We start from the raw sequence: 12,688 nt of genomic DNA on the forward strand, positions 1-12,688 counted from the left end.
AGTCGGCCAATCTTCTATTAATGCTGATATGTTAAATCCTATGCCGACACCATGAACTCCTATTTTTGACATTAACCTTTAACATAGCGTCTTGTCAAATGTCTTCTGGAAATCCATAGGTTCTCCTTTATTTACAATATATATTTGCGATTTTTGTGAAGATTTCTAGCTCAGGTTGTGGTCCCGGTTGTAGGTTTGCTCGCTGAGCTGGAAGGTTTGTTCTCAGATAATTTGTCACCATGCTAGGTATCATTATCAGTGAGCCTCCATTGTTTGTTCGCCTGTCCCAGGATGGATGTATTGTCCCAGTTGAACTGGTGTCCCTCGTTGTCTGTGTGTAAGGATACTAGTGATAATCGGTCGTGTCTTTTGATGGCTAGTTGGTGCTCTGGTATCCTGGTGGCTAGTTTCCTGCCAGTTTGTCCGATGTAATGTTTGTTGCATGCCTTGCAGGGTATTTTGTATGTGACGTTCATTCTGCTGTTTGTTGGTACAGGGTCCTTTAGATTCATTGTGCTGTTTCAGTGTGTTGGTAGGTTTGTGGGCTACCATGATGCCAAGGGGTCGGAGTAGTCTGGTCATCATCTCCGAGATGTTTTTAATATTTGGTGGTGTGGTTAGAGTCTTTGGGCATGTTGTGTCTTCTTGTCTAGATTTGTTGTGTAAGAATCTGCGGAATGTGCTTAATGGGTACCCATTGTTCTTGAATACGATGCATAGGTGTTTTTCTTTGGCATCTCATAGTTCCTGGATGCTGCAGTGTGTTATGGCTTGTTTAAATAATGTCCTGATGCAGCTCCGTTTGTGGGTGTTGGGATGATTGCTCCTATAGTTGAGTGTCTGGTCTGTGTGTGTTGCTTTCCTGTAGACCCTGGTCTACAGCCCTCCATTGGCTTTTCGTTCTACTGTGACATCCAGAAAGGGAAGTCTGTTGTTGTTCTCTTCCTCCTTGGTGAACTTTATACCAGTAAGGATGTTGTTTGTGGGTTTCTTCCAATTTGTTCCGTTTTGTGATGACAGAAGTTGGGCTGGATTGTGCGGAGGGATGCTTGTTCCAACCTCTGCATAACTGCTTCTGCCAATTCACAACCCACTTCACCTTCAACAACAAGGCCTAGAAACAAATCAATGGGACGCCCATGAGATCACCAATATCAGTATTCTTGGCAGAAGCAGTATTCTTGGAGATGACGACCAGACTACTCTGACCCCTTGGCACCATGGTAGTCAACAAACCTACCAACATACTAAAACAACTCTTGATGAATCTAAAGGACCCTGTACCAACAACAAGCAGAATGAACGTCATATACAAAATACCCTGCAAGCACTGCAACAAACATTACATCGGACAGACTGGCAGGAAACTAACCACCAGGATATTTGAGCACCAACTAGCCACCAAAAGACACGACCAACTATCACTAGTATTGTTACACACAGACAACGAGTGACACCAGTTTGACTGGGATAATACATTCATCCTGAGACAGGCGAAACAAAGACACCCACAGGAATTCCTAGAGGCCTTGCATTCAAGCCAGAACTCCATCTGCAAATGCATCAATTTGGACCCCATTTACCAACCTCTCAAAAAAAAGAACCGGAAGCGATATCACCCACCACAACAGAACAAGACACACAAATAGAAGGCAGGACAATACACCAGTGCTTCAGTAGAGACTCACTGATGATATTATCTAGCATAATGACGAAATGTCTGAGAATAAACCTTCCAGCTCAGCGAGCAAACTTACAACCTTACAATACATATATATTCAAAAAATCTTATAAATTGGTTAAATGTGATTTTCTGTTCAGTAAATCATGCTGACTTTTCCTGATTATCTTACATGTTTTGAAGTGCATAGCTATAACCTAACAGATGTATTCTAACATCTTCTCTGTGACAGATGTCAAGCTAACTGACGTATAATTTTCTGTTTTCTGCCTGCCTTCCCTCCTAATGGAGGTAATATATTTGCTACTTTTCAGTCTGATGCAACATTTACAGAATCCAGGCAGTTTGGAAAGTTGATGCCAATGCATCTACTATGTAATTAGCTACCTCTTTTACGACTCAAGTATGAAGCCCAGAGGCTTGTGAGCTTGGACCTCTATTGGCTTGCTTTGTACCACTGCCCTAATAACTGTAGTTTTATTTACGTTCGTCTCTTATTTGCATTTCCTGATTTACAGGTATTACTGAAACATTTTTATATATGAAGAGAAGTCAGAACAAAAACGCACACAGAATTGCAAATACAGCCACTGAGTGGGAACACCTCCTTCTACCTCAGTTTTTATGCACAGTTCCCATGTAATGAGCTAGCTTATTAACATCGCTCACACAGAGCCCTGTTGCTAACTAGTAATGTCCTAAAGGCCCTCATTCCACTCTGTCACCTCTAAAGCCTATGCAGCCCGAAGTTGCCAGTGGCGGAAGCAGGAACAGGCTTCCCATGGTGGCGGCAGGAACAGGCTGCAAGGTGGCAAAGGTGAGGCTGAATGCAGAGTGGGTGAGATGGAGCCCTTGTGAGGAGTGTGAGCCTGGCATGTCTAGGCACTTATGGACTGTGGTATTGAAGTGTTAACTGTGTTTGTTTGTTTTTCTACTTTTTAAAGAGAAGGACTAATGTTTAACTTTGTGTTTTTTTTTGCTTTGTACCAAGATTCTGCACCTAGGTACTTTTGTATCTAAGATGGCGCCGTAAGTGGCAACTTGTAAACTTTTCACCTATTCGTAAAGTACGTGAGAATAAACTTAATTCAATTTGTTAATTTCATCTGCGTTTTCATTATCTATTATTAACACATACTCTCTCATTTGCTTTACTTTTTTCATTTTTAAATTTTTGCAGAAACTCTCTTGCTATCTGTTTTTATATTTGTAGCTATTTTCCTCTCATACTCTCATTTCTTCATCCTGACTAGCCTTGCAGTCAATCTCTGTCATTCTTTATATTCTGGCCAGTCATCTGACCTGCCATTCCTGCCAAAGATGATATTTCTTCCATCTCAACAACTACAAAACATCAAATTCCACTGAATATTTCATCATCCCTTTAAATTTATTTTTGTAAATGTCTAAGCCTTACTGCTCAACTTCTGCCCCATATCATTGCCACTACTACTCCTAATGAGGAAGAAATACATTAAAATCATAGAAGATATGCGTGGTCTCAGAATAAAGGGGCGCCAATTTAAGACTGAGTTAAGGAGCCAATGGTATTATCGCTGGACTGTTAATCCAGAGACCCAGCAAATATTCCGAGGACCCAGGTTCAAATCCTGCCCCTGCAATTTGTGGAATTTGATTTCAATAAAAATCTGAAATTAAGAATCTAATGACCATGAAACCATTGACAATTGTAGGAAAAATCCATCTGGGTCACTAATGTCCTTTCGGGAAGGAAACTTCCACCCTTACTGAATTTGGCCTACACATGACTCCAGATGCACAATCATGTGGTTGACTCTTAACTGGGCAATAAATGCTGGCCTAGCCAGCGGCACCCCTTAGCCCACGAATGACAAAAAAAATCATGTGACTCTGGAAATACCAAGAGTTCAATTGAGCTGTGAATGTTTTCCAATATCCACAGTAATTGTGTTGGTGCTCTACTGCTCCATTGCAAACTTAGAAGCCTTTAAAAATGTTTAGAGATCTATTTATTTATGAATTGCATAGATTCATAGAGATCTATTTATTTATGAATTGCATAGATTTGTTGAGAAGATAAAGTAAACCAAGCGTATTTAGATCACTCTAAATGGTCCTCTTGTGCTGTGCAATTTTCTGACTATTTCAAGCTAAGAAAGTTACAAGGTAGGAAAGTTAAGCAGATAACTTATTGTAATACACAAAATAAGTCATTGAACTTCCATTACTTTGGGATCATAAGATCTATGATTGATCCTGTTCCCTAAGTTCCAAGCTTTTCTTTCATTCTGATAAGACTTGTCCATAATAAAGCAACTTAAATTCCCATTTTGAGCATTACCTCAGCCCCATTTTCCTGCCTAATTTATTAAGGTTAGAAGTTTCAGATTCAGATTCCAATTTTCTTACCCATTCTGTGTCAGGATGGACCCAAACTGATGTATGAAATGTTCACTTGAAACAAGAATTTAAAACAACTGGAACCAAATGTCAAAAGCTCTGACTGCATTGCCAATAGTGTAGCAGATGACATTTTTCACATTTTTGTTTAGGCCTGTTGCTGATATCATGCCTCCAGGAAGCCCTGCTTTATATTATACACAAACCAAAGTCTGAAATTGAGCCCTTTTCCACCACGCCTTGTCCCAAATTAGAGACTGATACTTTTATGTCTGATCTCATCTGCCGTGGATTGCATTAGCAGTACTGTACATGATACTTTAGTAATTTTAAATTTTATCTAAATAAAGCCACACCTCATGGAAAACTATTACCCAGGAAAAGTGGGTAATAATCATGTCTGATGTTACTGGGGGCAAGATATAATTGTAGAACAAATAGTGTGTTGCACAGGAGCGGATTACAAATAGTTTATTGAGTTCTAACTTTCTGAATTGCAAAAGTGGACTTTTCAGTGAGGATTTTAAGATCACTTTCAAACTGGGAGATAGATCTGGATTTTTGTGCTGCTGACTAGGAAGTTACATGTTTCGTGGTTTCATCTCAGCCTCAGGTCTATATTCTAATATAAGGGGTAGAGGCTATTTGCACACATAGCAGCCAGTTAAGATTGTTATACGCCTATGCATGCCTGTTAAAGAAGAGCAACAGATACATTTCTCTTGGCCTCCAGGTCCCCAAAGACAATGGGGCATGATTTGGTAACTTGGCGATAGCCATTTTGCAGTAGTTCATTGAAGAGAGGGAGGAAAATGTGGCTAGTGCTTCAGGCAGGCTTCTACCTACCTTCTTCTGTTTGGCAACAGTCATAGGCTGTCCACTGGAGGACACATCAACCTGTTCCCCATGTGATGCCTGGCTACAAAGGAAACTGTTTTAAGTTGCTGCATTTTGGAAAGGCAAATCAGGGCAGGACTTGTACACTTAATGGTAAGGTTCTGGGGTGTTTTGCTGAACAAAGAGACCTTAGTAGGAGAAAGTGAGGACTGCAGATGCTGGAGATCAGAGCTGAAAATGTGTTGCTGGAAAAGCGCAGCAGGTCAGGCAGCATCCAAGGAACAGGAGAATCGATGTTTCGGGCATAAGCCCTTCTTCAGGAATCCTGAAGAAGGGCTTATGCCCGAAACGTCGATTCTCCTGTTCCTTGAAAGAGACCTTAGTATACAGGTTAATAGTTCCTTGAAAGTGGAGTCACAGGTAGACAGGGTAGCAAAGAAAGTGTTTGGTATTTTTGCCTTTATTGGTCAGTTCATTGAATATATGAGTTGGGATGCAATGTTGCGGCTGTAAAGGACGTTGGTTAGGTCACTTTTGGAATATTGCATTCAATTCTCCTTGCTACAAGAAAGATTTTGTGAAAGGATTTAGAAAAGATTCAAAAGGATGTTGCCAGAGTTGGAGGGTTTGAGCTACATGGAGAGGCTAAATAGGCTGAGACTATTTTCTCTGGAGCATTGGTGGCTGAGGGGTGACATTATAGAGGTTTATAAAATCATAAGGGGCATGGATAGGATAAATAGCCAAGGTCTTATCACCATGGTAGGGAAGTACAAAACTAGAGAGCATAGATTTAAGGTGGGATGGAAAAGATTTAAAAGAGACCTAACGGGCAACTTTTTCATGCAGAGGGTGGTGTGTATATGGAATGAGCTGCCAGAGGAGGTGGTGGAGGCTGGTACAATTACAACATTGAAGACACATCTGGATGGGTACATGAAATCAAACGTTTTAAGGGATATGGGGCAATTGTTGGAAAATGGGACTAGATTAATTGAGGATATCTGGTCAGCATGGACAAGTTGGACTGAAGGGTCAGTTTCCGTGCTGTACATCCATGACTCTAAGTTGGTAAGAAGCTCCTCAATTCTGGACACCTTCTCACTCCCATGTCAATGTATCTACCATCTGATTCGCCCTTCAGCTTTGAAGGCCAACCTGTCACCCTGAATTTGACATTGAACCCACCCCTTCCCAAGCCCCAGTTTCTCCTTTTTCAAAGCCAATATATTTTTGCTTTAAAAACAACAATCACCATTCAATGGCAAGGATATCAAATTGAAATCAAATTCTAATCAAATCTATTTTTAACACCTAACAATGCTGTTAAGACAATAGGTGGTGATGAGAAGGAAATAATTTTTAATGAATTTGGACAGTGATGGCTTGGTAGTGTTAATCTAACTTCCCTTACAAACATGATCTTTGCTGCTGATGGTAACAGTGTATCCAAATATGCAGGTCTTAGGTGCAGCATTGTAAAATGAAAATTCTTTTTTGTCTCCTTGCACCTCATGATCGTGCTTTAACAGTATGGACCATTTGTTTGGTGGTACCATTTGATCCGGGTAAATGTCGTAAGGTTCTCACATGGTTTATGCCTTATTTGGTACACATATAAAAGCTCTGTTTGTATATTGTGGCTCATTCTCAGTTATGATCTTTTCAGGTGTGCGGAACAGATTGACTATTGCATTTATTATGTCTCCCACCGGTGCATCTGAACTGTCCTTTAACTCTTTGCTGGTTGGAGTCATATTCGGGGCAGCACGGTGGCACAGTGGTTAGCACTGCAGCCTCACAGCGCCAGAGACCCGGGTTCATTTCCTGCCTCAGGCAACTGACTGTGTGGAGTTTGCACATTCTCCCCGTGTCTGCGTGGGTTTCCTCCGGGTGCTCCGATTTCCTCCCACAGTCCAAAGATGTACAGGTCAGGTGAATTGGCCATGCTAAATTGCCCGTAGTGTGAGGTAAGGGGTAAATGTAGGGGTATGGGTGGGTTGCGCTTCAGCGGGGCGGTGTGGACTTGTTGGGCCAAAGGGCCTGTTTCCACACTGTAAGTAATCTAATCTAGCTAAAGGAAGATGGATGCAGTTGTTGGAGGTCAGTTACTTTGGCCCCAGAACATCAGTGCATGAGTTCTTCAAATTAATGTACTAGGCCCAACCACCTTCAGCTGTTTCCTCAATGATCTTCCCTAGCTCATAGGGTCAGAAGTCAGAATCAATAGATGTGAAGCTGGAATAGCACATCAGGTCAAACAGCATCTGAGGAGCAGGACAGTCAATGTTTCGGGCTGACACCCTTCGAAGTATGGGCACTGGATGAAGGGTAGGTAAGATAGTTATTTCAGAATGTGGTTGAAGAGTTTCAGGCAGAGGAGGTAACCTGGGGGTCGCAGTGGGAGAGAGACTCACTGAGTTCTCTTCGTAGGGAGAAGGAAAATTTCTTCAATGTGGGCATTCTTGGAAGAGACTTCACAGTGTTGGTTGTCAGTGACTAGGGGTCAGTAACGACTGCAGATGTTGGAAATCAGAGTCCATAGATGTGAAGCTGGAAGAGCACAGCAAGTCAAGGAGCAGGATGATTGTCCGATTCTGCACTATTCGCAACACCTCTGATACTGAAGCAGTCTGTGTCCCATATGTAGCAAGATCTGGACAAACTTGATCTGATAAGTGACACGTAACATTTGGCAATGAGCATCTTAAACAAAAGAGAATCTAAATCATTGCTTTTTAACCTTCAGTTACCATTGCTAGTACCATTAACATCACTATAAACATCCTGGGATTGCATTGACCAGTACTTCATAGAGTCATAGAAATATACAGCACGGAAACAGACCCTTCGGTCCAACCCATCCAAACCGACCATGTATCCTAAACTAATCTAGTCTCATTTGCCAGCACTTAGCCCATATCCCTCTTAAGCCTTCCTATTCATATACCCATCCAGATATCTTTTAAATGTTGTGATCGTACCAGCCTCCCCCACTTCCTCTGGCAGCTCATTCCAGAACCTCTGCATGAAAAGGTTGTCCCTTTGGTTCCTTTCTGAACTGGATCAGTCATATAAATACTGTGGCTACAAGAAAAGGTCAGAATCTGCAGCAAATAACTCACTTCATGTCTCCCCAATATCTGAACACAATCTCTAAGACACTAATTAGGAGTGTGACAGACTATTCCTCTCATACTTGGACATATGCAGTTCTAGCAAAACCCAAAAAGCTTGATACTTTCAGGCTAAAGCAGTCTACATAAGTGGCACACCAACTGCCACTTAAACATTCACTCCCCTTACTACTGTACCAACTGCAAGATGCACAGCAATAACTCACCATCCTCTCATTAATCCTTCGTTAGCACTTTCCAAACCCACAACTATGGCACAACATCCTGGTCCAAAGGGCCTGTACTATGCTGTAATGTTCTATGTTCTCTACCAGCCAGAAGGATGGGGCAGAAACGCATGAAAACACCACCACCTGCAAGTTTCTCAGTAAGTCACACACCTTTCTGACTTGGAAGTCTGTTGCTGTTCCTTCATTGTCACTGGGTCAAAATCCTGAACAGCCTTCCTAACACCACTACGGGTATCCCTTGCAGCCCAACAACTGCATCAATTCAAGAAGGCAGCTCACCACCATCCTCTCATTTCTGAAAATGATCATTTGGTGTAGAATTAGTTGTCACATGGAAAAGGTAGTTGATTAAGAAATGTCAGCATGGATTTCTAAAGGGGAAATTGTATTTAACTCATTCACTAAAGAACTAACAGAAAGGATCAATGAGGGTAATGCTGTTGATGTGGTGTATATTGCTTTTGTAAAGGTATTTGAAACAGAGAGACACAACAAACTTGTTAGGATAATTATAGCTTATGGAATAAAAGGGACAGTAGCAATGTGGATACAAAATGGGCTTGGTCATAAGAGTAGCTATGATGTGGAGGTGCTGGTGTTGGACTGGGTGGACAAAGTTAAAAATCACACAATACCAGGCTATAGTCCAACAGGTTTATTTGGAAGTACATGCTTTCGGAGCATTGCTCCTTCATTAGTTAGATTGTACCTCCAAATAAACCAGTTGAACTATAACCTGGTGTTGTGTGATTTTTAACTGGGCAGTAAAAAACAGAGTAGTCGTCAATGGATATTTTTTGGGGCTGAGTAAGGTTTGTAGTGAAGTTCCTCAGGGACCCTTGTGATCTATCAATGACTACCAAAGCAAATCATTTTGCCCAGTTTAAGGAAGACACGTGAACAAGATGAGGACACTCTGAAAGCTCCCCTCAAAAAATGCAATATAGATGTCTATACATGGGAGATCCTTATTCAGAAGAAATAAATGAGGAGAAATCTCATGTTTTACAGTAAGAGGAAGTATGGTAAAGGAAACAGAAAAAGGCATGCCAGTGATTTCACGTCCAAGGAGCAATTCAACCTTTTAGACACACGTGCCAGATGTGTGGTAAGATGTGACTCTAGGATTGGGCTCATCAGCCACACAAGGACCAACAGAACCCATGAGCAGTGACACAGAATTTCCGTGGTGACAGTCATACTCAGTAATAATGACTGCTGCTGCCACCCACAATTAATGTTCTAGATCATTAATTAAGCACAATTAATGTTTTAGGGGTGGCACGGTTGTTCGGTGGTTAGTACTGCTGCCTTGTAGCACCAGGGTCCCAGGTTTGATTCCAGCCTCGGGCAACTGTCTATGTGGAGTTTGCACATTCTCCCTGTGTCTGCTTGGGTTTCCTCCGGGTACTCCGCTTTCCTCCCACAGTCCAAAGATGTTCAGGTCAGGTGAATTGGCCATGCTAAATTGCCCATAGTGTTAGGTGAATTAGTCAGAGGGAAATGGGTCTGGGTGGGTTACTCCTCAGAGGGTCTGTGTGGACTGGTTGGGCTGAAGGGCCTGTTTCCATACTGTAGGGAATCTAATCAAATTTTGGTGTGCCAGGGTATATGGACCACAGATCAGTCATGATTTAACTGAATGGCAGAACTGGCTCGAAGGCTGCACGGCTTACTCCTGCTTCTATGCTCCTAGTACTATTTTGCCATCGAAGGCTTGACCAGATTCAAACCTTTGTTTGCTCCGTAGGTGTTGGCCCCCTCACATGGTGCTATAATTCCCAAGAAAAGCATCTTTCCAGCCTCTGATCTTTGGCCAACTCTTATCTTACCTGATAGTATGTCCCCAAATATCTCCAGATTATCATTTTATTTTCAGCTCCTTATACTGATTAGCTAGGAACTAGGAAGAGTTAGGTATTTGCACACTGCAACACTGAGTTTATCAATACTGCAGGTGTGGGGGAGGTGGTGGTGTAGTGGCAATGTCACTGGACTAGTAATCCAGAAGCCCAGGTTAACAATTCTAGGGACAAGGGTTCAAATCCTAGCATGGCAGATAGTGAAATTTGAATTCAATAAAACAAAGAAATCTGGAATATAAGGTTAACAAGTACTGCTGTTTCTTGTAAAAACTCAACTTGTTCGTTAATATGCATTAATGAAAGAAATCTGTTACCTACATATCTATATATGACTTCAGACTCACAGAATCTTAACAATTACGGATGGGCAATAAATGCTGGCCTAGCATCCTGTGGACAAATAGAGATTAGAAGGTCCTTTCCCAGCCTCATCCAGTTCTGACAAATGGTCACTGGTTTCAAAACATTAACTCTGTTTTTCTCTCTCTACAATGGTGCTAGACCTACTGAGTCTCTCCAGTGCTTTGTGTCTTAGAGTTGCAACCTGTCCTTTTAATAGCCCTGCATATCTGTGCTGCACCCATTCCAAGACTAGTATAATTTTTCTGAGGTGAAGCACTGAGAACTGTATTCTAGGTTTGTCTTACCAGAATTTTATACCAGTGTCCCCGACTTATAAATGTCCAACTTATATTAAAAAAAGTTGCAAGGTTCCATACAGGGTGTTCTAATATTAATTTTAAAGATCTGACATACAAATGTTTGCTTATACTTGTGAAAGGCTATTTTATATTGTACTGTATTGTGTTCTGATGTATTTACAAATGGACTTGTGACAATACTGAAGAGTAGAACCCATTTGTAATCTGTGGACTGCCTGTATAATTGTAGCAGTTCCCTTGAGGTAAAAACTAAGTTTAAAGCTTGGCCTCCAGCAATTTCTGTTTTTGTTTTAGATCACCAACATCTGAAGTTCTTTGTTTTATGAAAAAAACGAACATGCCTTTTTAATAATTCTTTTGTACTTCTTTACTAATTTTTAGTGGTTTCTGGAGATAAACTCTTAAATCTCTCTATCATCATTTTCATGATGCATACCTGTGAGATAAATAGCCAGAATGTTAAAATATATTGGCGGAATATTGCAACATCAGATCAGATCTGAGGTCCTTGATTTACTCCAACAATCTACGTTTTTTTAGATTAGATTAGATTACTTACAGTGTGGAAACAGGCCCTTCGGCCCAACAAGTCCACACCGCCCCGCCGAAGCACAACCCACCCATACCCCTACATTTACCCCTTACCTAACACTAGGGGCAATTTAGTATGGCCAATTCACCTGACCTGCACATCTTTGGACTGTGGGAGGAAACCGGAGCACCCGGAGGAAACCCACGCAGACACGGGGAGAACGTGCAAACTCCACACAGTCAGTCGCCTGAGGCGGGAATTGAACCGGGGTCTCTGGCGCTGTGAGGCAACAGTGCTAACCACTGTGCCACCGTGCCACCCACGTTATCGAAAACCTGTATGTGCATTAGAAGAAAGAAGCAGATAAATAACAAGAATGGTTGTAAATATAAAGGGAATGATTTCAGGAGGGAAAAAATAGAGAAACTTAAGCATACATCATTGTGAATCGAAATTATAAACTCTCAATGGATAATTGAGAGTAGCGTTGATTGCAGCTTGGGAGAAATGAGACTCCATTGATGCAATGCACATAAGGACTACAGTTAAAGAGAAGGAATTTGCTCTCTTTAAGGAATAAGCATTTTTAATATTTAAAAAATCTAATTTTACAACGGGAGTATAAAATCTGTCAAGATTGCTGGCCTTAATCACTAGGACTTCCTGAAAAGTATCCAAGTGAGTGACATTGGGTGTAGTTAGAATCTACCTGAGTGAAAACTTGATGTTTGAATGATCTATTGTCGTTTGTTGCTAACTTTACACAAATTTGTATGTCAAGCCAACTGTTCATGGTCAGTGAAGCATACTCTGCATGAATCAGTACTTTGAGAAGATGGGGAGAAATCTGAGGCACAAGCACACGGCCTTTAAAATAATTCACACTGACTGAAGTTTGCCAGATAGTCAACTTATTACTTTGTGCTTTAGTATGTCAGAGTGCTGCTGAACTTGCAACTTTTTATGCCTGGAGAAAGAAAAGGTAGAAAATGTAAAGAACAACATGTGGTATCATCTACCCAACTTTAAATGAAACTAAATGTCACCACCCTTCTGCCTGAAGATAAATATCAGGAATTAAAGTAGGTTGGGTGAAGAGCAAATAGATACCAATTTCCAAAAGCTACTTTATACAGTAGGGTTGCTACTCTCAGTGACTCAGAGACAAAGAATAATATGTATTCTTATTTTGAATTACTTTGTTTCTGGGTTATATTAGACTTATATTTTGAAGGTTCTAAATCAGTCTTGAGAAAACTTTATATCAGCAGCTAAGATAGGATGTCTGAACCATTAGCAGCCCAAATACCATGGCTGAGGATTTTGGCTCCTTAGTATCTGTATTTTGAGCACCGTGAATAG

General features: G+C 41.1%; 1 protein-coding gene across 11 annotated transcripts in view; it reads left to right on the forward strand.

The window, feature by feature from the left end:
- The window catches only part of zbtb7c (zinc finger and BTB domain containing 7C), a 244,214-nt gene that overhangs the window by 170,814 nt on the left and 60,712 nt on the right, over positions 1-12,688 (forward strand). For 2 of the 11 annotated variants that reach the window (XM_087990838.1, XM_087990843.1), the window contains one exon: positions 2,673-2,748. The exons of the other annotated variants lie outside the window; for them this stretch is intronic. The gene's annotated coding sequence lies outside the window, so the exon portion shown is untranslated. The remainder of the gene's footprint in view (positions 1-2,672; positions 2,749-12,688) is intronic. 11 annotated transcript variants of the gene reach the window in all.

This window comes from Chiloscyllium plagiosum, unplaced genomic scaffold (genome assembly GCF_037043375.1).
Source record: "Chiloscyllium plagiosum isolate Xiang-an unplaced genomic scaffold, Cpla_swu_hap1 HiC_scaffold_1, whole genome shotgun sequence".
NCBI classification, from domain to species: Eukaryota; Metazoa; Chordata; class Chondrichthyes; order Orectolobiformes; family Hemiscylliidae; genus Chiloscyllium; species Chiloscyllium plagiosum.